The sequence below is a fragment of the Mustela nivalis genome, assembly GCF_964662115.1.
Source record: "Mustela nivalis genome assembly, chromosome: 8".
NCBI classification, from domain to species: domain Eukaryota; kingdom Metazoa; phylum Chordata; class Mammalia; order Carnivora; family Mustelidae; genus Mustela; species Mustela nivalis.
This window is the reverse complement of record NC_139027.1, coordinates 30,536,526-30,562,555: the sequence shown is the minus strand read 5'-3', so window position 1 is coordinate 30,562,555 and position 26,030 is coordinate 30,536,526. Positions and strand designations below refer to the sequence as shown.

Genomic DNA, 26,030 nt, shown 5'->3' with positions numbered 1-26,030 from the left:
GCACAGGGTCTGACCTGTAGTAGGTGCTCAATAAGTATTTGCTGGAGGAGTGAACTCTACTTTACATACAAGGAAATCACGGCTCAAAGAGGTTAATCGACTCTCTCGTGTGCGGTAAGCACTCAGACTCATGTGACGGTTGGCTGGTGGTTGCAGAGTTGGGTGGTTTTTCTATATCTGGTGCTTCATTCCACTAAATCACAGCTTTAATCTTTGCCAAAAAGAAATTTATATATAATTAGTATATATTTATATATAACAAGTATACATAAAATATTTTATATATAAATAAATATATATTATATATTATATATATTTTTTGCTACATGGAAGTTCACAGAGTTTGGAAACTTTACTCGAACAGTAAACTAACCTGATAGATCCTGCAGTGTCACCTTTCAACATGGTCAAGTTGCAGAAACTTAACTTCAGTTCCTCAGCCTTTTTGTTTTTTTAAAGTCTGGGGACCATGCCATGGCTAGCCTACCCTGGAAGATGGCTGTGAAGAATAACCATATTAAAAAGTCCCCAAGAGACCTGAGTCATATGTATATTCTTCAGACTGGGCATTTTCTTAGAATCACCCTGATGTTTTTATTGGTGGTGTTTTCAACAATGGCTCTGTGTGAGCAAGGGGCTACAGGCCCTAGGAAAATCCAGTCCCCGGTGGAAAAACTGGTTCTCCCTCAGTTAGTCTAAGTCAGTCTTTATCTGCACCTCCATCTCTGTCAACTCCTGCACTGTTTCAACTGAAGTCTCTGTCTTGATTACTACACTTTCTTTTTTTCTCACTCCCAGGACTGGCTCCCACGCTCGTCCTTGGCCTCAAGCGGGCCCAGCTCTGCGGGGGGTGTGGTTAACCACAAACCACCCAGCATTCCACGCAGGTCAGGACACGTGCTCCTGCCCTGAAGACCTGCGCCCAGGTTTCCTTCTCAGCCAGTGGTTCGGGTGGATTGGTATACCATAGGCTCTGCTGGGGCTCTGGCCAGGGGCTGGGCACCACCGTGATGCCTCCCGTGGGTGCTGTCCTGTGATGAGAAGCAGGGGCAGCAGCAGAAAAGAGACCGGAGTGAAAAGCTCTCGCCCCCGCACATCCCTATTTGCCAGAAACTCGCCCAGCCCAAGGGAGTGGCGTCTCAGGGTGGGCATTGGACAGAGCTCCCTGAATACTCTCCTTCAGAGGCCTCCACCTGACCGGTCTTGATTGCCCTCATAGGAGGAAGCATCATTTCCATCCCCCATTTTTGTTTTTTATTTTTAATAAAAGTAGTATACACTCCGGGTGGAAAGTTTGAACATACTGATGAGCATAATGAAAATAAAGTCTACCTATAATCACTCTAGGCGGCGGTAACCACTAGCAAACACTGTAGAACAGATCCTTCAAGTCATTTTATATTTATAATTTTCTAAGGAAACTACATCATATCACCCGTTTGTCACCCAATTTACACTCTGTCACCTGATAATACAACACGAGCACATTTCCATGTCATTAAGTATCTTTCTACAATATGATTTTTCACTGTTATTTTGGGTTCCATGGTAAATGTGGCACAGTATATTTAATAAACATTGATTGTTCAACATTGAGATTTTTTTCTGGTTTTTCATGCTGAGATGAACACCCTTAATTATAAATGCTTTTATGCATCTCTTGCTGCTTCCTTAGGATTTATTTCTATAAGTGGAATTAATTAGGTCAAAGGCTGTGCACATTTTTAAAGGCCAGATTGCCTTCTAGAGATGATCCAATTTTTTATTTCTACCAGTAGCGCAAAAGTCTGTGTTCCCCGGTGCCTGCCAACATATTTTGGATATTTAATAACTTTTAATTTGATGGGTGGAAAACAGTATTTCATGATTGCTTTCTTTTCTTAGACAACTGAATTCGTCATTGTGTTCTTTAGCTATTTGAACACAAGCAGGATTCCTCTTGGAAGGTGGAAATGTGCTCTGGTACCCAGCAGCAGGGATTGTTTGAATAAAGTAACATTGAGCGGATGTGCAGCATACAAATGAGAAGCAAAGAGAGAATGAGGGAGAGGGTGGTGACCTTCTAGAACAGTCTCTAGTTATTTAAAGAAAACTCTCTTAACATGTGGGTGAGGGTAGTGAGTTTAAGGTGGTGATGTTCTCATTTCTTTTTTCCTTTTTCTTTTTTTTCAATCCCAAGTTTGTTTCTGAGTAGGTAATATCATCACATACACAGAAATTCAAAAGATACAAAAGGGTGCACAGTAAGGAGGTCTTCACCCATGACCCAGCCAACAAGGTTGCCCCTCCCTGGAGGCAACTATATTAACAGTTTTTACATATCTCACAACAGCCTTGGTCCCTGGACTAACAGCAAAATAATCACTGGGGAACTTGTTAGAAATGCAAATTATCATACCCCACCCTAAATGTACTGAAGAAGAAATTTTGTGTGTTGGGGGAGGCCCAGAAATCTGTGTTTTATATAGTAATCTTCATAAAACATGTTTACAAGCAGACCCCAATTTTTTTAAAGATTTTATTTCTTTGACAGACAGAGATCACAAGTAGGCAGAGAGGCAAGCAGGGTGGGGTGGGGGAAGCAGGCTCCCTGATGAGCAGAGCGCCCAATGGGAGGCTGGATCCCAGGACCCTGGGATCATGACCTGAGCCGAAGGCAGAGGCTTTAGCCCACTGAGCCACCCAGGAGCCCCAAGATATGGTGCATTCTTCAAGGGAGGGCCATATTTGGTGAAGGCTAGTAACAAGAGAAAGGAGTGAGCAAAACAGGTTTAGAGTGAAGGGATTTCTTTTTTTGAGGTGAAATTCACATAAATTCAGTGAACTATTTTAAAGCACACAATTCAGTGGCATTTATTCCATCTACAATGTTGTGCAACTGCCCTCTCCTTCTAGGTGTGAGGGAAACTTGCTCACTTTGAAGTCAAGTTTCCTGGAGAAGAGGACTTGGTAGAGCTAAGGGTGGAGTATGAGGCCAGGCACCAGAGAAGTGGAACCGGGCAGGTAAGAGCAGGGTGGGAACCTCATGGCAGGGAGTGCTAAGGTGGTCATGGAATCAGAGGTGATGGAAGACCCAAGAAGAAGCACACAGGAGGCTGGAGAGGTGAAGGCCGAGATGAATTGCTGCTGGAACTCGTGGATAGGTGGGGAGAAGGACCAGGTCAACTGAGAACCAGACGTACAGGTGGGCGCGGAGCACTAAGGAACGTGCACACACACTGTGCCGAGTTGGAGAGGCTTTATTGCCCCATTCCTAGCGGGGCAGTTAGTGTGGCGGCGGTAGTGCCCTCCCAGGACCAGTTTCAAGCCGGAAGAAGGGGAGCACAAAGCCGTGATTCCCTCCCACGCCTCTCTGTCATCCGGGAGCCCCGGAAGCTCCGCGGCAGATTACTCCTTACATCTCATTGGCCAGAACTGGGTCACATGCTTACCGTTGGACCAATCACCATTCTCTCTGGAGGCCCAGCCCATTGTCTCTAGGACAAAGAGCACGTTCTGTTGACAGGGCAAAGAGGTGAATGGCGGATGGATCGGTAACCACCAGCCTCCGCCACGGATCTCTGGCGTCCCTCCTGGTCAGTGAGTCGAGGGGAGAAGGAAAGAAGAATAGGAATGTATCATGGAACAGAGGAGACGGGACCAAAAGGAAATATACACTAGGACATAGCTAATAACGAATAGGAAAGCAAAGGCAACCGATGGACGAAGGCGTGAAGTGCCTCCGAGTCACTGTGGTCTGGGAGTGTGAATATTTAATCCGACGTTTATTGAGGCGCGTGACCTTGCCGAGTCTCTGAACCTAAGCCCATCTTCTCATGTGAAAAGGGGACTGTAAGAGTTTACTCTTAGAAACTAATGTTGCAATAAGAGGGCATTTGGCCAGGACAACTAGTAGATCAACGAAGTAGACATTCGTCTTACTTTTTTGATCACTTCATCATTGGAGGAATGTGACCGCACCATCCCCCAGGCGATGATCGGCTACTTGCTTTCCCAGGCTGTCTCGCTGTCAAGGAGCCGGCTTTGAAGCCGGTTGTAGCCAGTACGACACCCTCCCTGCAGACCCTGAAGTTAAGGAGCAAGTGCTGTGTGAACCCATTTAAGCGAGAGCTGCAGCAGCCCGTCCACTTTCTCAGGTAGTGTGGATGAGCTGCCCAGGGCAGCGTCAGTGCCCAGTGCTGGGCATGTTGATTGGAGTGGGGGTGAACTGAGTGTCTGAATGCAGGAGTGGCAAAAATGGGGTTGTCTCTGGGACCGCTTTTGTGGTGTGATTTAGGGTGATGTTCTAGCTGCTTCTAGGCTTATTTCTCTAACCATCCCAGAAAGTCTGTGAACTGCCTAACATTCTTCGATAAGTATTTTTTCTAGTTAAATTAGGCAGTTTGGATTTCTATTGTTTAACTAAGAACTGCAACTTCTAGAGCCTCATCTCCCAGTGAAAATAAGAAAGTGGAGTGCCAGCCATTTTCCAGGGAGATCAAACCTCGGGCCAAGACTGACTCCTTGATGGAAGCAAGTCTAACTGGGAGAAAGAGGAGGAGAGCAGGGTCTGGCTTTTTTTTTTTTAAACCAGTGTGGACTTAAGAAACAGAAGGAAACACCACTTATTCTGAGACTTTGAATCAGGCAGAGTGACTCTTCCCACTAACACAGTGTTGGTTAAAACACTCTGTGGAGAGGATACTTATGTTCCCTTAGAAACCAACGTTCCCTGGTAGCGTTAGCTTGGGGGCTGTAATTCATGCAAAGCACTTGGATAGGCCTTGATTCAAACAGATACGTGCCTGCTATTGCCACCCATTACTCTAGGTACTGGGAATCCAGTGAACAAGGGAGACAAAAATCCTGCCTTCTTGGAGTTTAGTGTCCCTCCCTAGTGGGAGAGACACTAAACACATAGATAAAAAATAATGTCAAAAGGTATGAAGTTCGACAGAGAAAAATAAAGCAGGGACAGGAGCTAGGGGCTGCTGGGGGGATATATAAATACAAATTGTATATTTAATTAGTGTGTCCAAGAAGGCTTCACTAAGATGGGGGCCTGAGGGAGTGAGGGACTTGGTAATGGGATCACTTACCACTCTAGGGGTGTTTCCCATGGCTGTCCTCTCCCACCCTCCCCTCTTCCCTTCTGAGAACACCTGTTGGAAACAAGCTTAATTGTGAAGACTACGGGCAGAATATCTAAAGGGAAACTCTGGACCGTGTGGGTGCTTCGTGCTCTGGTGAGTGGAGGTTAGGAGCTTCCTAGGGTGCCCTGGGCCACCAAGCTGAATGGGCTCGGCTGGGCAGGGCTCCCCAGAGGAAATGACTTCCGCAAATGGGACGGGCAGCCACCCAGTCCTTCTCACTTGGCAAGCAAAGCCTTGTTGGGGCTTTACTGAAGGCAGATCCCCTTCCTGATAAGAGAGGAAGTCCCATCTTTGCATGGGAGTGTTTCCTCCCCAAGCAGTGAATCTACACACGGCAGAGAGAAACCATGACCTGGTTTACTGCTCTGTTAAATATAAACAAACCTAGCCCCACTCTGGATTCTCCATCTGGAATTCTGAGTCCCCCAGAGTCTTTACAAGGCAGGCTGAGCCTTTTGCTTCCTTTCCAACCAGACCAAACTCCTCTTTTGAATATAACCACCCTGGGCTATAATAACCGGCTCATTTTCATCCACCCCTCATCCCTCCTCCCCCTCCCTTCCCTGAGCGCTCATTATCACCATGATTCCTAGGAGACCGGAAGGGAGAAGCACAGTGGCTTTCCCTGGAATGCCAATGAAAGAGGAGAAAGAGAACTGTTGGGTTATTGGGTCTTGCAGCTTTTTATTGCTAAGGGACTCTGTGGCTTAGAAACTCTGTATTGTAGGTTTTGTTGTTATCAGAAGTGAAGCTTTTTACACACTGCTGTGCATGGGAACACGATCTGATCTACAGTACAACAAATCCAAAGTGCCAAACAGCGATTTGTAACAAGATTTTAATGTATTTTCCCTCATTATCCAAGAGGAACCTTCCTCATGTGTGCTTGCTCTGCTCAGAGTCTGTGGCAGGGGCCAGAAGGAAGTCCAGGGAAAGAATATACCCCTGGATATGTCTTTTACTACATTACAGAGACTAATTTAATGTCTTCCCAGCCAAAGTTCTTCATTTCTTTGCCTTGCTCATGATTATTGCTGGGGGACGATGTGGCTTTTGAGAGCCTTTTGAAGGGAATAGAAATTGAGATGCAAATCAGGGGGATGTATCTTTTTTTGCTATGCAAAATTCCTGTATGCAATCTAATCTGGTCCTGCAAAGCAGCAGGATCTAAAGATTTTGGATTTAATGCCTTTAAAAGTGATCAGTGGCAGGAATCAGGAATCAGTAAATATTAAACCCATGTCTCTCCCGTCTGAGACTCTACACTTCCTGGATACTGACACCCATAAGCGGCAGAAATCATATTCAGCTGGTCAGTTGAAAAAAATATCCATGCATCCATGCACAAATATTTATTAAATGTCTAAAAACGTAGACTCTGCTGCCCACTGGGGCATAATCTGTGTCCTTAAAGAGCTCTGACATTTTGGTGGCAGCAGCAGGCAGACAACCAAGAGAGAGTGAAGGACTAAATCGAGGAGGAGAGGTGTGAGAATTTTAACAAACAAGTGGTTCCTTTCTTGATCTTCCTGGTCAACAGATAATGGCTGTCAGTGGGGTATTGAGCCCTTCCCATGCCAGACCAACAGTGCATTCTCCAGACCAACTGCATTCGTGGGCCACTTGTCGAGTAATGGTTCTGTGCTACCCATGGGCGACACTCTTTACATATGCTCTCATTCAGTTGTCACATGGGTTATATGAGGTAAGTATTATTGACTTCATTCTATAGATGAGAAAACTGAGACTCAGAGAAATTAAGTAACTTACCCAGGATCACATTGCTTGTAGTAGCAGAAGTGATATTTACAACTGGGTCCGAGACTGAGTTCTGAGGATTAGTCCTTGCTGACCTAATTCTTCATTATTGCAGACACAGTCACAGTCAAGAACAGTGGATAACATTTATAGTTCAAACACGACTGATGAATGGCTATAGGTCTCAGGAGCCAGAGCACAAGGACCTGAGAATTAGAACCACCTCTAAGGCACAGGAGTGAAATGCAGAATACAGTGACTGTTCAGACTTTGATGTTTGCTGCTGCGTTTTTGTGTTTCATGGGAGAAAGCAAAGGTGGACTGTTTTGTAGTGATTTCTCTAAGTCTGAATCTGGCAGCACAAGAAAAATAGTAGGAAGAGGAGACCACACCTTCTGCAAGATGAGCTCATAAAAGATGAGCTCAGCGGCCTGCATCATTCTCTTAAAGGCACAGCTGCAGGATGGCTTGAGCTGCCTTGGTTTGGAAACCCTCCAAAGTGGGCCAAGCCCTTCAGCCTGGTTTTGGAACAGTTATCCTTCCTAACCCCCTTTGTGGGGGAAGGGCAGGTCCTGAAGAATGTGATTGCGGGCTTGGGGACAGATGAACAAAGTAACATGGTGGGACTACCTCTTCCAGGCAAATGAGTGAGGTACCCCCTCCCCTGCCTCCTGGGACCTCCTCTCTCACACCTGCTCTCCCAGGCTTGAAGATGTGTAGGGTGCTAAGAGGAAAATTGCAACACAGTTTGGTTCACTCATCACTACAGCCACATCTAAAATGCTGACTGCAGTGGGGGCAGCAAGTGAGGCCTAGAAAATTCTGATGATGTAAATTATTTTGAGAGCTTCCAAGTAATCCTGTCTCACAGGGTCAGTGTCAGACTTCGTGGTCCGTCCGTCCTCTATTCTTGGCAGGGAAAAGACCTTCTGGCTTGCTCTCTCCTCTATCTGGTCTCAGTCTTTGTGTCTTCCCAGGGCCTGCTACAGTGCCTGGCACAAAATGGGAGTTTAGTTAATGTCTGCCAGATCAATCCAGAAGGAGGCACTAGGGGAAGGCTTCAAGGCCTTTTTGTTGGATGGACCAAGAGAACGGAGAAAGTGCTGGATGGGGCCTTAGATCCATCCAAGACCGTCCCTTGGTGGCAGGCCGCAGGTGAGGCTTTATGCGGCCTCAGAATGTTTTAGGGCTGGAGTCTGCCAGGGCTTCATTGAAGGTTGGGAAATTCCATAGCTAGCTTTGGAGAGACAGAGGTAAGAAAGTCCTTCCAAAATCAGGGTGGAAAATGTACAGTCAGAAGTGATGACTGACGTTTTTTGCTGAAAATTAAAACGGCGTCTATTGAGGACCCAACCCAGTCATGCCGGAGGTGAACTTAAGGCCTGGGTGGAAAGATGGGTGACTGTCTTCTGGGGAGAGAGGCTTCCCTATCAGCGGCTTTTCCCCGGACCTCCTTTCCAAGCAGATGGCAGTCCTGACGCGGAGCCCTCCAGTCTGACCCTGCCCGGGAGTGATGAAGGGCAGGGTCAGCCCCACCTGCCTGCCTTGCCTAACCTGTCTGTCTGCTTCTGCAGGAATTGCATTCTTCTAGAGAAGAGCTGGGAGCTTCCTGCAGGGACAAAGCCGCAGGGGAAATTTTACCGTGGGGCCACATGGTCCCCAGTTGGGGGCGGTGGAGGGTGGCTGGTTTCGCGGGTGTTCCTTGTCCAGGCAGAGCCCCCCGTAAATCTCCCACTGACCCGTGTGCCTCCAAGAGGGGCTCTTCCCTTCCCTCCTTTTTCCCATGAATCTCCTTGCTTCCTCCTTCCCCCTCCGCCCCAGGATACTTCGCCTTAATCTGCACATCAGAGCTTCCCCAGGGGAACAGGCATTCAGAGAGACTGCTCCAGAGAAAAGGATTCCTTTTCGTTTCAGCACTGCTGCCCTCAAGCAGAGTTCTGACTGTGTGGATTCCAGCTCTCTCCCTTGAGTTGCCGACTTAGACTCCAAATCTGGACCTCCTTGTCTGGATGCGTGACTCAGGGGAGCTGGGAGGACTCTCAGAAATCCTGGTTCCCTCATGGCAGGGGAGCTGGAGGACCCCGCTGAGGCCTACGTGTTTTCCCTTCAAGTTGCTACAGCACCTGAAACGCTTATGACTCTTCCAGCACTTTAAAAGGTAACTTGTGGGAGGATTAATCTAGCAACTACGGTGCACAAGTATACCAGTCTGTCAAAGGTTCCTTCCTGACACCCAGCTAAGAGAGATTCCTGGCGGGAGAGGTGCTTCTGGAGGATATTAACTACTTGAGGAGGGCCTCACCCTAGGGAGGTTGCCCAGATGATAGGAGCCCCACTGTTCTTGGGTAGGGCTGTCTTGTCTCTACCCTCCCCTCCCTGCCATGGCTAAAGGCTCCTCTGAGGGAATGCCCTGGAAGCATTTCTCAAAAAGTGCAGCTCCCAGCCTTGCAGTGGACTTAGGAAGTCTTCCAGGTGGTCTGCAGACCAGTTCAAAATGTACAGTCGGGGCGCCTGGGTGGCCCAGTGGGTTAAAGCCTCTCCCTTCAGCTCAGGTCATGATCCCAGGGTCCTAGGATCGAGTCCCGCATCGGGCTCTCTGTTCAGCAGAGAGTCTGCTTCCTCCTCTCTCTCTGCCTGCTGCTCTGCCTACTTGTGATCTCTGTCTGTCAAATAAAATCTTTTTTAAAAAAATGCACGGTTGTACTTCCTCAGTATAACTCTCCTCCCTCAGGTGTCCCCCAATGCTGGAGAGTTCAGTTGAGGTGCCCTATTCTTAGGAGGGAACCCAACATGCCTTCATCATCATCATCATCATTGTGCATTTCCCTAGATTCATGACTTTGGCCTTGACACCCATTCTGTTCAACTAACTTTTAGGACAACTATCTCTCTTAGGACAGGAGATGAAAGAAGACCACCAGGCCCCCGTCTTTCAAAAGACCCTATTTACCCTAGGATGGGAAACAGTAATTAGTGACACCGTGAAACAATTCTCTAAATACTGACAGAGGAAGACAAAAGTGCTGCGGGACACATGTGCCCATGTCGGTAAGTACCAAAGACATCTTCCCAGAGCAGGCGACCTGGGAGTGGACCACGCAGATGAGGAGGAGGACCTCTCAGGAGGCACAGGGCAAACACCTGTTTCTGAGAACACACGGAATAAAGTTGCTGAACTTCACGCGTTCCTTCATTCAAGGTGCAGATTGTTGAAGGAAGCAGCATCAATTTGAGACCCAAAGGATATCCTCTTCGGACATTCGGACATGGGGATGGAGAGGCATCCCAGGCTGAGAGGCCAGTGGTATCCAAGGCAGTGGGGTGGGGGCCGATCCGTTCTGAGTATGTGAAGAGGAACGGGGAGGAGTTGGGTCAGAATCCGACCTGCTCGCTCCTTGGCCAGTCAGCCACCTCATCCCGTCACCTCTACAAGCAGTGACTCGGGGCAGAGGTCAGCAGCCTTCGGGTCTCATCTGTCCTCTGCCCTCAGTGCTTGTTGCCATTGCCTAGGCCGTCGGCATCTCTCTGCCTTCCCTGCCAGCTGGTCTTCCTGCTTCTGGCTTCTTGCGGTTCCCATTCACTGTCCACAGCCCCGGTCGGGTTCCTTCTCTAAAATGCAAGTTGTCTTTTATCATTCTTCTGTGTGACTTAGCTCAGCGGTTCATGCTCCTTTCAGGATAATCCTTAACCCTTGGAATGGCTTGTTTCATAAGGCTCTTTAGGGGCCTGGCCTGCCTTCCTGGCTCCGTATCTGCTGCTCCTCCCACCTTGCATCCTCCTTTGGATACACCAAGGTACAAATGTGCCGCCGTGTCACTTCATGCCTCCAGGACTTTGCACATGCTGTTCCCTCTCCCTGGAAAACCCTTGTGCCCTTGTCCTCTCAGCAAACTCTTACTCATCCAATACCGTGGACTCAAATACCACCTCCCTCAGCCTCCCCAGAGTTAACCAAAGCTATCGCTTATTTCTGTTTATACCGTCTCTCTTATCAACTCTGCTGTTGGAATAAGCCCCTCACTGTGGGCTCCTCTGCTTGATGCTGAGCAGCTTTAGGGCCAGAACCGAGACTGCTGCATTTTCCAAGCTTGGGCCCCTAGCACAGGGCTGGGCTTATCCTGGAGCCAAGGGGAACAGACGGCTGAGTCAAGTTATGCCAGGTTGCGGGGGCCCTCTCCTTTGGCGTACTGCCCATCATCTGGGGAACTGTAAAATGCCTACGTCCAGGTCCCACCCCAAAAAAGGTTGCTCATTTTTTTGTTTTTTCTTTTCCCCCGAAGCTGGAACTGCCACTGACTCATCTTGCTATCTTGAGCAAGTCAGTTATTCCTCTGGCCCGTTTTCTCATCTGCAGAATGGGAGTTTGGAAGTGGAAGGTTCCTAAGACCCTTCTGCGGGACTGACCCTCTCTGAAACATCATAAGACTTTCCTGGGTTGGGGCGGGTAGTGGGCACCTGGCTTGGTTCTGCTCTGTTCCTGACAGGTGGTGGGGGAGAGCCGCTTCGCTCAGACTTTCCTGTTCTTCCCACCGTCACATGTTCTTCTGTCCTCCCTTTCATGCTGTCACCAGCCTCAGGAAGCAGCTAGGAGCACTTCAGGCAGCAGGCAGGCTCCCTGCCCATGTCACATGGTTGTGCTGGAGAGGGATCTCGGGAGCCACAGTCGGGCTGCTTTCATGTCGTTGGGGATGATTTCTTTCTGGATTGAACGCACTATACCTATTTCATTTTCAAAATCTCATGCTGCACTTTTGAGAGCACAGGTTAAAAAAAAAAAAAGTGAAAAATAAATACAAATGCTGTTCCCTGGTACTTAGCTGAGCACTCTGGGGGAATGGGACTCTGGGTGGGGACGGTCACTCTGCTGGACATGGGAAGATTCTCCAACACTTCTCCCTGAGAATAGGAGCGGCCTCTCGCAGTCCCTGCCTACAGTTTCCATCATCAGCAATCCAGGGCCCTGATCACAGACAAGACTCTGTCTTATGGTAATGAGCGAAGACAGAGCCCATGATGCCTCTATTTCCATTAGAAATAAATCACATCAGCCTGTCCCCGCAGTCAGTATAAATTTGATGTCTTGCAAATAAAAGCAGCTCTAACTTGAGCAGACACAATCCATTCTCCTGCCATCTGTTATGGCCCGGTTTCCATATAGGGATCGTGGAAAGATAGGGTTTTCTTGAAAGCGTGGCACTCTGGGTGACGAGGAAAACTGCCTTTCAAGGGTATTAAACTGGATCTCTTGGATTACTTACTGAGATCAGCCTTGGGTCTGTGTAGTCTCCAATTTGCTAAGTTTTCCCATTTTGACTATTTTCCATGGTGATTGGGATGGAGTAAAACCATTTTCCTTTCTCAGTTATCTGCCACTTTTAAGGAATATCAATCCCTAACCCTGCTTGTGCACTGAAATCCTCTGGGAGCTTTGGAAATGTACTGGTACAGGACTGCCCCTGTCCTTCCAAGATTCGGACGTAATTGGTAGGGGTGGGCTTCAGGTTCCTAAAACTTGGAAAAGTTCCCTGGGTGATTCTAACATGCAGTCAGGGTGAGAACAGCTGACCTAAGCATCATGGAGCTTTTTCTGCCCTTATTCTATGAAAATAATTCACAGAGGTTGAGTATACTCCCATGAATCTTTTTTTTTTTTTCTTCTAAATTCGGTATTTATTGCACTGTGGAGGGTAGCCACTGTGTGTCCTACAGTTCTGCCTTCTACTCTGGAGTCCATCTCTCTTCATCCCATCAGTCTCCGAAGCCTGTTTCCGTCCTGTTTTTTCATTGATCTGTCCCAGACTTACTGTGCACCTCCTTTGTGTGACGGGGTCTTTGGTTGCGTATTTTTTAGTAGTCTCCTTTTCAGTACCGACCCTGTCTTGTCCTGCCCAGACCACGGCTTGCAGACTCCAGGGTGCCCCCAAAATACCAGGTAAAGCTAAACATGCAGATTCCTAGGTGCCTCCATCGAACTAGAATCTAGCCCTAGGGCACAGATAAAATGATGCCTATTTGTTTTAAATAAGTTCTGAAACAGGCAGGGCGTTCACTACCCTCCAACAGAGGCTGCTGTTACTTGTCTTCTATAGGGCTGCCAGAGTGATCTTTCTACAATAGAATTCTGTGTCATTCCCTAGCTTAAGATTCCGCCCTGTTTTCCCAGGGGCTACAAGATGGAGCCATATTCCTCAGTAACAGGAAAGGCCCATCATGATCGGCTCTGCCCTACATTTTGGGTTGTGCTCCTGCCTTTTCACTTTCCCAGGAACACATGTTTCTGTTCTGCTGAATATTCACTGTTCCCTAAACACTCACCTCTGTCCCCGGAAACTTGTCTGTTCTAGACCCTCCGTTTTAAGCCAGACCAACCCACCAGGTGGCTGCAGGAGGCTGGGTCTCTTCTCCATTGCCCCTCTCCCTCTGTTCCGTCAGCTTCTGACCCTCCGACTCTGTTGTCAGCTGACCTGGACTTGGTTGGCCATGGCCTCTCGGCTCTCTAAAGGGCTTGGCTGGCACTCCTCTTTGGCTCTCCCTGCTCCTTGTTGAGCTTGACTGTGAAGGTCACGGCCAGCTTGTCTGGCCCAGGCCCTCGATGGGGCCCCTTTTGGCTCCTGGTGAGCAGGGATTCAACACATCTGCTTTTCTCTTTCACCCGGAATGCCCTCTCCTCACTTCTTGGCCAGAAGAGCTTCTCAAGACTTCCTGCTTCAAAGCCACATCCTCATAGATATCCTTTCTACTGTTTCCAGAGAGAATGAGCTGCTTCTTTCTCTGGGCTCTCCTGGGACTCCGTGTGCACTTGGAACTCCCCTTATCGTGTTGTTGCCCATCTAGGACTCCTTAAGGCCAGGAACTTATCTTAACGGACCTACCGCTGGGCCAGGTGTTCAGTGAATGCTGCCTCAGTGTTTGTGCGATGAACAAAGGCTTTCTGACGACTCTCCTCTGCCTCGGGTTCACATTCTGGGTTCCATGTGCTTGTTACTGAGCATTGCACATCAGTAACAGCAAAGGGTAGAAATGTGCACATCCCGGTGAGGCTGCGGGTCCCCCTTCCTGGGCTGGGTCATTCAGATCTCTCAGATGAATTTACAGCCTTATCACTCATGGTTCCCTTATTCATTACTTTACATACTGTACACTTTGACATTCCTGCTCCACGTCACCTGACCTTAGGAATTAGTTCACCTTCTGAGTGTTGTACCCTGAGCGTTATTCCCAGATGACAATTACCATGAGTCCCTCTGCAACTTGTTAATAATTATAAGCAGGGAGAAGCTTAGCAGTGCTTCATATATGTGTTGTTAAAACCCAATACATAATTCTGAATAATGCAACTTTTATTCCCATGGTTGATTTCAGCTTTTTTTGTTTTATTACTCTTCTCACTAGAGGCTCCCCTGTGAACACGCAGAAATCTGTGTTAGGACAGGTTATATCTTATCTGAGAGTTGGGTTTTTTTTTTTTTTTTTTTTGGCTAGCTGCGCTGGGAAGAGCTCATTATAGGAGTTTTGCTGTGACCTGGTCCCACAGCACGGCCTCTAAGGACCGTGCCACGCTATAGTCAGGCTCCAGTGAATTCTGTAACATCTGAAAGTCATGAGGGGTGTAAAATGTATGCCCAGGTCGGCACTTGAGATGTGATACAAACATGAGAAAAACACAGATGATGATCAGCTATCTCTTGTATCAGATAACGACTCGGTATTTAGGGGACAAGGACTAACTGTGGCTTAGAAATTGGGATATTCTCCATTTTCTGAAAGTAACCATAACAATTCCATAGAGAAAGAATTTTAATGATGCCTTTTACTTTTATGGGCATTATCTCATTTATTCTCTACAGACAGGTATCATAAACTCTGTTCATAGGCAAAGGATAACATATTTGAGCCTTTTGGCCAAGATCACAAGAAAGGTAGTTTTCCAACTTTAAAATTGGATATACACAATGCTGGATTCTCTTTCTGGTGGAGTAGCTGAAAGTGCCAATTGAATTATTGCAGCCAAGGTCATAGGTTATATGCCCAACTCGTTCACTTAATCCCATGGAGAAAAGGACTGCGTGTTTCATCATCCCTTCCAATATATATGGTTTCAAAAATATATCGGTGTGTCAGGCAATCAAACTTTATTGAATGTCTCATTCATACCAAGTTCTGTGATTGGTGACAGAAATGTGCTCTTGCCTTCCAGATAATCAGAATTTAATAGCAAAAATGAACAAGTAAATATAGTGTTTTCAGGACTTGGAAAGAAACAGGTGAAGCATATTTAATACAGAATGGAGGTTGAGGTTGGCAAGCGTCTCCAGGAATCTCCAGATCATACAAATCTTGGAATAGCCTAGTTAGCTAGGCTATTTGGAGGTAGCCAGGGGAAAGGTGTGGCAGGCAAAAGGGACAGGTTGGGCAACTAGCATGATGAGAGCTTGGCATGGACAAGTTGAGATGGGAGAGGTAGGCGGGGTCCAAACTGAGAGTGGGGTTGGGAGCCCATGATGAAGAGTTCAACTTCGTCTTGACTGTTTTAATGGGCCATGAAGGATTTTAAATTCATATGGGGGTGTATATTTCCTAAAGGGTGTGAATTTCATATTTCCCTTGGGAAATCATATGGAGATGGAACAATTGGGGAGCAGGCCTGGTTACAGAGTGTTGGATGCCCCAGGGCATAGACATAGAATGGGGAAGACATTAAGGGACATCACTGGAAGGAATGACACAAAGGGACATCACTGAAGACCAAGTTTACTCAGAATGATGAGAAGCTTTCTGTGTTCCATGTGAGGTGCTCTTCATGCATTGTCTCCAGTCATCATCACACCAATGCCAAGAGGTAGTTATCAACTGTCTTTATTCTTAGATGATAAAACTGAGCTGCATGTCCCATGGCTATCAGTTGGAACAGGGGTTTGAACTCAGCCCTTAATTAACTCCAGAAAGTATGAGCTTAACTTCTCCATCATATTTCCTTTTGTTGAGGATTGGCCCCATCCAGAATATAGAACAAGGTCTTTGTCCCTCACACAGGGACTTTTCAGACTGGGCAGCTCATTTGTTTTTCTCTATTATACAGTGATAGAAAAGGGATTCTCTGTATTACAAGGCAATAATTGGTAAGGATTCCACAAGTGGCTTATGTAGGACAGACTGCAGCCTTTATCTTTTGACATAGCTGGGATGCAACAGGAGAATTTTTGTTCTGCTAAAAGGGATCGAGATTGGTAGGGCTCAGGAACAAGACAGGGTGATAACCCCCACTTAGCCTAATCAGTTGTGAGAATTCCCTTCTTTGGGGGCTGCCATGCCATGCCATGCCATGCCCTCACCTTTATCAAAGGGCTGCAGGGGAGATAGCCACATTACAAAGTAGATCAGTGAGTTCCTTCTGAAGATTTAGGATGGCAGACTAGAAGGAAGTGGGATGGAAGTCCTCCTTCCAGTGGATGAAGCTGAAAAATGAAATAGTCAGTGTGGGCAGCTACACATAAGGACACAAAACAGGTGCATGTCTCCTTTAGCAAGACAACATGTTTACAGTGTATCTGCAACTGCTTTTCAAACAGTGGATCTGCCTTAGTGTGGCTTCTTAGTCTGTGTACCATGACTAGTAAAATGGGCTGGCTACTTCTGATTCTCTGCGTTATAGTTGGATATCTGAACAAGATGGGGTTCTAGGAAAGGTCCAGTAAGTGGTTGTCCCAGCTGACTTGACTTCCATTTTTGTTCAGCCCTCCAGGTGGGAAACTAGAACTTGCCCAGTGGAGGGGCTCACCTGTGCTCACCTGCTGGGATGTGGTCTCAGGGGCACTTCAAGGTTAGTCCATGCCCGGTGCTCATGGTCAAAAGCAAGGAAAAAAATTAGATCATATTTTCCAGGGGCCCAAGAACAAGGCACAAAGCCTGAAGTCTCTTTGGCCTTTGGTTAGATACCAGAATTGAGCAAGGGGTCAGAGCCAGATAGAAAACAAAGGCAGACAGTCTAAGCAGGTAGTTAGCCAAGGGACCAGTTTGCCTGACTCTCTTTTTTTGGTCTCTGGCTTGTGTGTGTAGGGCTATTTAGATTAAAACACTGGTTACAGATGGACAGTTCCAGCAACCACTCAAGGATTAGGTTCCCTGACACACAGTGAACCATGGTCTTAGGGGAGGACCTAGTGTGTCTGCACAGAGGTAGCAGGTCAAGCAGGATCCTTAGCCCCAAGAAACCTTCTCCTTCCCGTTTCCTTGGCCTTGGAAGCCACCCAGCCATGAAATGGAACACAACAGAATAGTGTTCCATTCTGTGTCAATTTGTGTTAAAGTGACAAGGAATTTCATACAACATCTTTATTTACCCAAACATTTGGCTAGTGTGGGTGAAGATAACAAGCATTTTCTGGGCTCTCTACAGAGGCTCACCATGACATAAATAGACACAGTTGCCTAAAAGCATGATTTTTGTTCTAATAGCTGTCTGGCACTCACTAATCAAGCCAGTTGAATAAATAATGCCTCTCTCTGACACTTCATCAAGCATGATGTCTGCGTGTCTGTGTCTTCTCGCAGTCAAAGAGTTATTTGTGGGTTGTTTTTTTTTCCCCTGATCTGAGCAAATAAAGTACAGAAATGGTTGTTGAACCGACAAACCCAGGGGCTCTATGCAGCTTTCTTGTGGGGAAGAGGCAGCAGGTTGACCCAAACAGTGATGGGAATCACCTGGAGGTCTAGAGCATTCAGTTTGACCATCAAAGGAAGGTCAACCTGACCTAGTGGGAGGTCAGTGAGGAACTCACTTAGTGAGCCCTCACTTCCTAAGTAGGAAGCAGATCCCTGAAGTTCAAAGCCCAGCTCCTTTTGTTTTACTCTTGACTGTCGAGCTAGTTTTATTTTATAACTCAAATCAGAGGGAAGGAAGGCAAGGTTTTTGCAATGCCTGGAAATGGAAAGACACACTTTGTTTTATGGTCGAGAGCAATGGAGAACACAACAGAGACCATGACCCATTCCTCTGACAGCCACAGAGAAAGAGTGGTCAGTGATTCAACAGAAACCCACTTTCCTTTCCTCCAAAAGCAGGGTGTGGCACAGGTAGCAAAAAACATTTCTGGATTTCCTCCAAGTCTTTCCCCTATCTGGCAACAGTGCCACCCGGCTGCTGGGCCCATCTCTCCACCCATCAGATTACACTATGATCTTGATTAGAATTATTTGGGGGGTCCTCAGCCACTACAAGACAAAGTCCACACCTTTAAGTTGGTATATGCTTAGCTTACATTCCAATTAGGCCTACCTGCCTCTTAGCTTCAGGTCTCTGGTCCCAACCCTACATGGTACCCAGATCACAGAAGACTCTTGCCCCATATACCTGTGCTAGTGCTGTTCCCTACCTGGATTGCTTCTCGGTCCAGTTGGCTGAGGTCCACTAATCCTTTATGACCCAACTCAGAGGGTGGGGTGCTTGGGTGGCAAAGTCGGTTAAACCTCTGACTCTTGGTTTCAGCTCAGGTTGCGATCTCAGAGTTGTGGGATTGAGCTCCATGTCTGGCTCCACACTCAGCATGGAATCTGCTTGGGATTTTCTCTCCCTTCTCTCTCTGCCCTCAGCTCTCTCTCTCTCTAAAATATTAACAAAACAAAACAAAACAAACAAACAAACAAACAAACAAAAAAACCCAACTGAGAGGCTTTCCCTGATTATCCTGATCCTTTGCCCAGGGAGACCACTCTCCTCGGGACTTCAACTTACCCATACACAGCCCTTCATTATCTCACACGTCACTTGAGTGTCCCAACTAATCTTCATATTTCACACTAGGTTGTGTGTACAAATGAGGTCACATTAATACTTAAAGTCAAATTCGACTGGCTGTTCATCTCCACCAGGATGTTGGCAGGCCCTCAAGTCCCCTTTCTGGGTCCCCTCTCATCTAGTCTCCAGCAATGGGTCTTTGGATGAAGTCTCGGGCATGGGACTTTGTTGCTCTGGGCCACTGCTCTCAGGGCCCCTGCAGTTCTGGGGGAAGCTGCATCTCTCCTGGTTCCGGGAGCTGCTAGTGTCTGGGTACCACGCCAGCCCAAAGGTTAGTCATAGACCTGTCCTTAATCCTACACCACTGGAGGCTCTGGGAAAATAAGAGAATCCTCTGCCTGGCATCTAGACTCCTCTATTTTCCCAGAGCACATCAGGCAGTGTTACTGGCACAACCTGAATGGTGTCTCCCAGCCAGACTTGTCCAATAACGTAGCTTTGAATGACCTACTTCCCAGGCTGCTTGGGATACAGGCTCTGGAGGGTGAGGCTGGAAGGCTACAGAGCTCCCGCCTCTTCCCTGTTCAAGGGCCTCCTTCCAAGATCTCATTGAATATTTTAGCTTTTGCCTCTCCCCATCATGCTTGACAATGGGTTGAGCCTACCACCCACCCACAGATTGGGGTCCCCTCCGGGGATTACATAGACAGTCCGTGTGCAACTTCTGTTATGCCATTTACATGTCTGTCTCTGCTGCCAGACTGTGTGCTCCCTGAGGGGAGCACCTGGGTCTTATTCCTCTTGATACCCTGGCACCCAGCCACAGTTGGTAATGAGCGAGTGCTCATAGGAAATCATTAGCTCTAGAAGGCATCAGTAGCTAATTTCTGAAAACTTGCCAGCTTTCCATGTCTTGGCCTTTTTCCATCCCCTCAGGACTCCCCTGAGACCTTTGGCATGCCCCCTTCCATTCCGTCCCACCACCTCCTCGCCTGAGCTAGGCATGGCTTAGTCCCCTGCCTTGCACCGTTGGTTACATGTCGGAATCGCCTGGGGAGACTGAAAACTATAAGGATCCCCAGACCCTGCTCCAGACCAGTCAAATCCAGAATGCAGTTGGGGTCAGGAACCTCCACTACCAGACTACCAGGAGGTTTTTGGTGATGTTTTCAGCGGTGGTGGTGTGTTCAAAAGCATCACGTGGTGTTCACAGCACTCAGCAGCCACAGTCCATGTGGACAGTCCAGAAGAGAGTTAAAAAAAAAAATAAAAAGCCAGGAAGGCAATAAAAAACTTTTCGGCTCTGGATAAGAGCCCTGTTGCGATATGCTGGGCAGCTGTCCTGGGAAGCTCCTGTGGGACACCAGACGAACTTCTGCCCTGGGCCTTTGGACCTGAAATCCACTGTTGCCCAATCTTGCATGGACTTCTGAATCACTAAGCTCTAGCGTGGGACTGGTGAATTCAGTCCCCAGTGGCCACGGCACAGCAGCATCTTGCCCCTCAGTGGAGCCCAGGCCAGCCACCATCCTTGTCAGACCCAGGTGACCTCTGGCTTAATTGGCATTGGTTTCCTGCCGGGAGGCGGAGCTGAGATTGCCCACTGATGACTCAAGCGGCCTTGCACCCACTTTGGGGGCAGCTGGGTCGTTGCATAATCGTTAGGGCAATGCCGCCATTCCCTGGGGCTGGGCTCCCTGGCTTCTGAGCACGGGAAGCCACTGGACTGTGACTTTTCAGCTGCCACTGTGGCTGTGAGCCCCCCAAGCCATTTCTACTTGGAAATGTACTCATTCCCCCTGTTATCATGGTTGTCTTTCCCTTGACTTCTTCCTGTCAGGAGCCAGAGATGTCATTAGAAACATTTAACCTTTTTTTCAAAACCTGTGGTCATTTAAACAGGAGCTCCTGCCCAGGGAAGCAAGTCAGAAAAGAGTTACCTTTAATTTCTCAGGCTCACAGAATGTCAGAGGTGGAGTTAGAGCTCCTTTGTCGCAGAGGCTGTCAAGCCGGGCTGCATGTCAGAACCTCCTGGAGGTTTTAAAAAGCACTCGTGGCTGAGCCTAACTAATTAGCAGCTCAGAGCGGGGCTCAGGCACCAGGGTTTCTAAAGCCCCCTTGTGATGCTCATGTGCAGTTAGGGTTGAGAACCATTCACTAATTAAAATTCGTTTATCATTTGAGAACATTAGGACTGAAGCGTTTGGAGGCAGTTCTGAGCTGTTCACCCTGCGTGGACGACCAGCGTGTCTGGCGAGCCAGAGTTGTAAACAGCCTTCGGGAAAGTTCTGCCCTTTTCTGCCAAGCACATCTCTCTGGACCATTCACATGCTCTCCCATTTCTTTCTCCTCGCTAGCTTTATATTTCTAATTCAGAAGTCTCAGAAGTTCCAGAATCTCTCTTCTTTCTAAACCCCAGTCTCTTCAGGTACGGATTCCCTAGGTGAGCTAGAGCAGAGGGTACCTGGCCCAGAGTGCCCAGCAAGTGGCTGTGTCCCGGGTCCCATCTGCTGTTCCTACGTGGCAGTCTGAGCAGGGAGGACTGTTCTATTTACCTGGTCCTTTTCCAAAGCTGGAGGTTGGGACATTGAGTGTGGTATTAGTTGTAAGGAGGAAGGCTCGAAATGTGGGGGATTCGTTGACTCCATTACTCTGTACGTGCTAAATCATCATGGCGATGCCACAGGTGGGTGGGGAGAAGGTGACTGGGCTGGGGCTGGGGAGGAGGCAAGCAAAGGGCCCCGGGTAGTGCAAGGGCCTCCTCCTTCAATTATGTGCCCTAGGCACCTCTCTGGCCTCACCCTAGACATGGCTCTGAGGCACAAACAGGGAGGGCCGGGGAAGAGGAAAATTCTTTCCCAGCTGAAGAGCTTAAATCTAGAATCTATTCCACGTTAAATAGAGTTGGAATGCTAATATGTCAGTCCTAGCCTGCCTGAGGCACCGAGTCCTGCTCTAAGATCACTGCCTTCCTAAGCAGAGGAGGCCAGGGCTGAGAGAGCCCTGAGGATGCCGAGGTCCTACTCAGGGAAGCTCAGCGTGGCTTGCTCAGTGCTCGTACCTGCTCACCAGCCCCATGTAGCCTCTGGGCCATGGTGGTCCCTGGAAGGGCAAAGAAAAGAGACTCCTCAGAAACAGCAAGTTGCATATTTAATTTGTTACATTTGTTCCTTTGACTTGAGAAATAACTTCAGAAATAAGGCCAGATCTGGAGGCTTGGCACTCAGCGCAAATAGTGTGACTTCAGGGCATTGAAAGTCTCTCCTCTCAGGCACAGAACTGTTGGACCTCTCTCGGTCCTCTCTGGTCCCAGAGTCTGTGGTTGGAGCCTTCCATCCTGTGTCCACTGTGAGCGCCAAACTCCTCAGGCGGTTAGCACACTGAGCCCTCTAGACATTCCTGAGAGCTGGAATGCCTGCCTTACCCCTGACTGCTGCGAAACAAAGACACATCCCTCCAGGCACATCAAGGACCCCACCGGCTCTGAGATACAGGCAGAGACCTCTCTCAGCTAGAGATGATGCTCTCTCTACTGTTGCATTAGATAACTAATTATCCTGTGACATTGCCTGTGTCGAATTGAATACATTAGTGCTCAACGTGGGATCCTGGAACAGACAAAAGGACATTCATGGAGAAACTGGTGAAATCTGAATAAAGATTGTAATTATGAAAATTTAGCAACATCAGTGTTGTAGTTTGGACAGAGGTACCCGGCAAGGCAAGGTGTTAACATTCGGGGAAGCTGGACAATGGTTGCGCAGGAGTTCTTGGTGCGAGCTCTGCAAATTTTCTGTAGATCTAAAATTATTCTGAAATCCAAGAAATATTTTAAAAACTGCATTCGATGGTTTATCTTATAGTACAGTGGAAAGGCTGAGGCTTTAGAATGAGAATCTCCAGCCAACCACTTAGTAGCTGAGAGTTCTTGGCCAAGAAAATTACCTTGCATCTGTTTGGCCATGAAAGGGAGCTGTTACCTATGTGGTCAGGATTGGACTTGTCCACTGAAACTGGTGCCCTTCCTCTTGCACAGTTATAGAACCTGGCTGCCCACCTTGCTGTTCATTATAGCCAGGTGGCTGATCTGCCTGTAGCCAAATACCTGATAAGATTCTGGAAGCCAACGATGGAGCTGGCTAATACTGGTCACATGACCGGAACTAGGGGATCGCCCATCCTCACGGCTGCAGGACTGTTTGGGTAAGAGGGGTCGTGGCTGTGGCATTCCATAGTCAATCACCTGGGAGCTAGAAAGAGGAAACCCAGATACCTAGGCCATACCCTGAACCAGTAAAATCAGAAGCTCTGAGGGTGGGACCTGGGGGTTCATATTTTTTTCAAACTCTCCAGGCGACCCCAACACACACTAGAATTGAGAACTGGTGAACTAGATGGTCTCTAAAATTCTTTCCACTCTGGAGCTTCTGGATGGTGTACAAACCCATGTTTTGGGGCTTTAGAATGTGTTTCTGTGTTGACCAATAATGGGTATGTTTGGGAGGCAGGACACTGTGAATGAAGTCTGGGCGCTCACACCAGAGGGCTGACCAAGTCCTAGAGGATTTGGGAAGTTGTTAAATTTCCTTATTCAGACCCTCTTCCAACCCTGCTTTCCCCTCTTCTCAGTTTCTACAGCCAACATGACTTTTCCAATGGATAGATTTCTCTGAAACTTTGCTTTTTTAGGTTTGAAAAGTAAGTGGGCTTTGGGGAAGCTGTAGAGAGAAAGAATTTGTGGAGTCAAGAAAGAACTTTTACTGAGACAAACATGACCATTTAGAAAAGTACTCATATGGGTCATATATGTCCATACTAGCTAATATAGGAAATATAGGAAAGTGCAAAAAATTAACATTTAAATCACTTATATCAATTCCAGAGATACAGATAATTAACATTTTGCTATATTTTGTTCCTCTTTTTTATTCACATAAAAGTGGGGTAATGGTGAATATAAAATGTTGTATCCTACCTTGCCATGCATTGTTAATGTTTTGTGCTAAATATTACTGAAATCCTGATTTGAGGGGCTACATATTTTATCCAGTGGTTGTTTCATACTTTATTTAACTGTTTTTTATAGGTACCATTAAATATTTTTCTTTTATAAATTTATTTTTTAAACGGACATCTTTGGCTCAAATGTCTGTAAGATTTCCTATGGGTGTATGTGTGTGTGTGTGTGTGTGTGTGTGTGTGTCTGAGACTTCGTCAGAGAATTGAGGACTGGTTTCCTTGTATAGCAAAAATCTGCTCCTGCATATTGTTTGGGAAAGTCTTGCTTGTTTTCTTAGAGAGGTCTAGAGGCCCTAACAAATGCTTACGGCTTCCTCCTATTCATCTCATATATTTTGGTCCAAAGATTTCATAACTCCCTCCCCACCCTCGCTGTTCCCTAAGGCATAAGAGAAAAAAAAAATATTTTTTGAAGGGCAGGGCTTGTAGCCTTGTTGGCATGTTCCCCAACAAAGCCCTGTGTACCCTTTAGACTCTGTACAAATAAATGACACAAATATAGATCTCGTGGGGGAGGGCTCTTGGCCTGCTCTCTTTCTGCGGCCCGGTGAAACTACTCTGTTCACGTGTTCAGGAATCGAGGCTGGTTAGTGCTTGGAGTTGGGGCCTCAAGTAGAGATGTATTTGAGGGTGAGAATTCGACCAGGTTGAGACAAGCAGATACTGATTTTCGCACATGACCTGGTTTTGACCTGGTTTTGGAATTTGAAAGGAGTGATGAAAGATGAAGGGGAGAAGGAGGAGAACAAGAGAAGGAAGAATCGAGGTTGCAAGGGGCCTAGAAACAACCACAGCAACAACACCACAAACCAGGGCTTGGTTTCCTGTGCATCCCATTCCCCGGGGGATCTTGTTCAAGTGCAGGCTGTGACTCAGGAGCGCTGCGGTGGGACCTGGGCCTCTGCATTTCTAACAGGTTCTGGGGCCTTCCCTTGAGCAGCTCAGCTTTTGGCTTTCACGTGGGTGGTTCTGTTTTAGACCCAGTGCAAAGCACGCTCGTGCCCTGCCGCTCGCTGTTCCTGCGGGCCGGGCCTCTGAAGGTTGGTCTCGCTCCTTCATCCCCAGTGATGCTCTTTCGCGTCCTGTCTTCCGCAGAGCTCCCCTCAACCCTGCACGGGAGTCCCCTTCGCTCCAGCCCGTCTCCAGCAGCTTCTCCTTGCCTTCCACCGTGACTTCTGATTTCTCCACTCATGTCCAGCCCTTTCTGGGCAGACTCCACATGCATCCAGTTTTTCTGCCCTCCTCACTCTACCAAACCCGGTTTTACTTCCCTAGAGACTTTAATGCAGGGTCTTTGCCCCAAGAACAGCCCTTCCACCTCTTCTTTCCAATCTCGTCTCTGAACAGCTCTTGTTCAGCTCCCGGACCGAGTCTTTTTTGTTTTTTTTTTTTTAAAGATTTCATTTATTTATTTATTTATTTGACAGAAAGAGACACAGTGAGAGAGGAAACAGGGGGAGCAGGGGGAGAGGGAGAGGGAGAAGCAGGTTTCCCGCAGAGCAGGGAGCTCAACCCCAGCACCCTGGGATCATGACCTGAGCTGAGGGCAGATGCTTAATGAACTGAGCCACCCAGGTGCCCCCGGATGGCGTCTTTATAAAGTAACGTTCACCACAGTGTAGGGGGTTTAGAAGTCTGGAGGAAGACGGATGTTTTCCCTAGAATGCAGCTCCTGTGTCACTCTGGTAAACCGGAATAGTCAGACTTGTAGTCAGTGAAGGTCTTCAAAACCTTCTTTGGATGAGATTAATCCCAAAGGCTGGTTAGCCTCCCTATAAATAAGAATTTTACAAGGCTCATTGACCAAATGTTTGATTCTCCCGCCTGAAAACAATGATTTGAGTGTGAGTCACTGACCACACATCGTAATGCCTGACACCATCCCTCCAAACCCACGCGGGACCAGTAAACCCTGATTAAAGCGATGGAGGTAAAACAATCCTTTCCAGCCCTAACTATGCATTTAACTCACGAAAACTTAAATCTCTTTTGGTGGTAACCTCATTAGATTGTTTTATCGTGTGCCCGTTAAAAAAACAAAAACAAAAGCAAAATCACAATATTATTCAAAGGTTGGCTTATATATCATTCTATCAAATGGAACTTCCTATTAACTGATATTTGCACAAAGTATTTGCACAAATTAACTGGTATTTACACCCTTATGGTGTAAGGGTAAATGATGTTTATAATGATGAGCCCAAAGCACTTCCTGAAAGGCCTTCTGAATCATCAAACAAAGATGTGAGTTTTGCTTAATACTTTGTGGTGCTGAATATACTTGACATTTATTCCTGGGGAATCAGTCAGGTACACCTAATGACACCTTATATTGGCAGATCAATTCGCAGCTTATCCAGTATTTTTTTAAATTTATTTTTTAAAGA

The 26,030-nt window shown here is 47.3% G+C and overlaps 1 long non-coding RNA gene across 1 annotated transcript; it reads left to right on the top strand.

The window, feature by feature from the left end:
• The first annotated feature begins 3,504 nt into the window (after window positions 1-3,504).
• LOC309872088 lies at window positions 3,505-6,656 on the top strand. The gene is made up of 3 exons (XR_014315657.1): window positions 3,505-3,575; window positions 3,998-4,136; window positions 5,998-6,656. It is a non-coding gene; the product is annotated as an uncharacterized lncRNA (long non-coding RNA).
• Window positions 6,657-26,030: the final 19,374 nt, after the last annotated feature.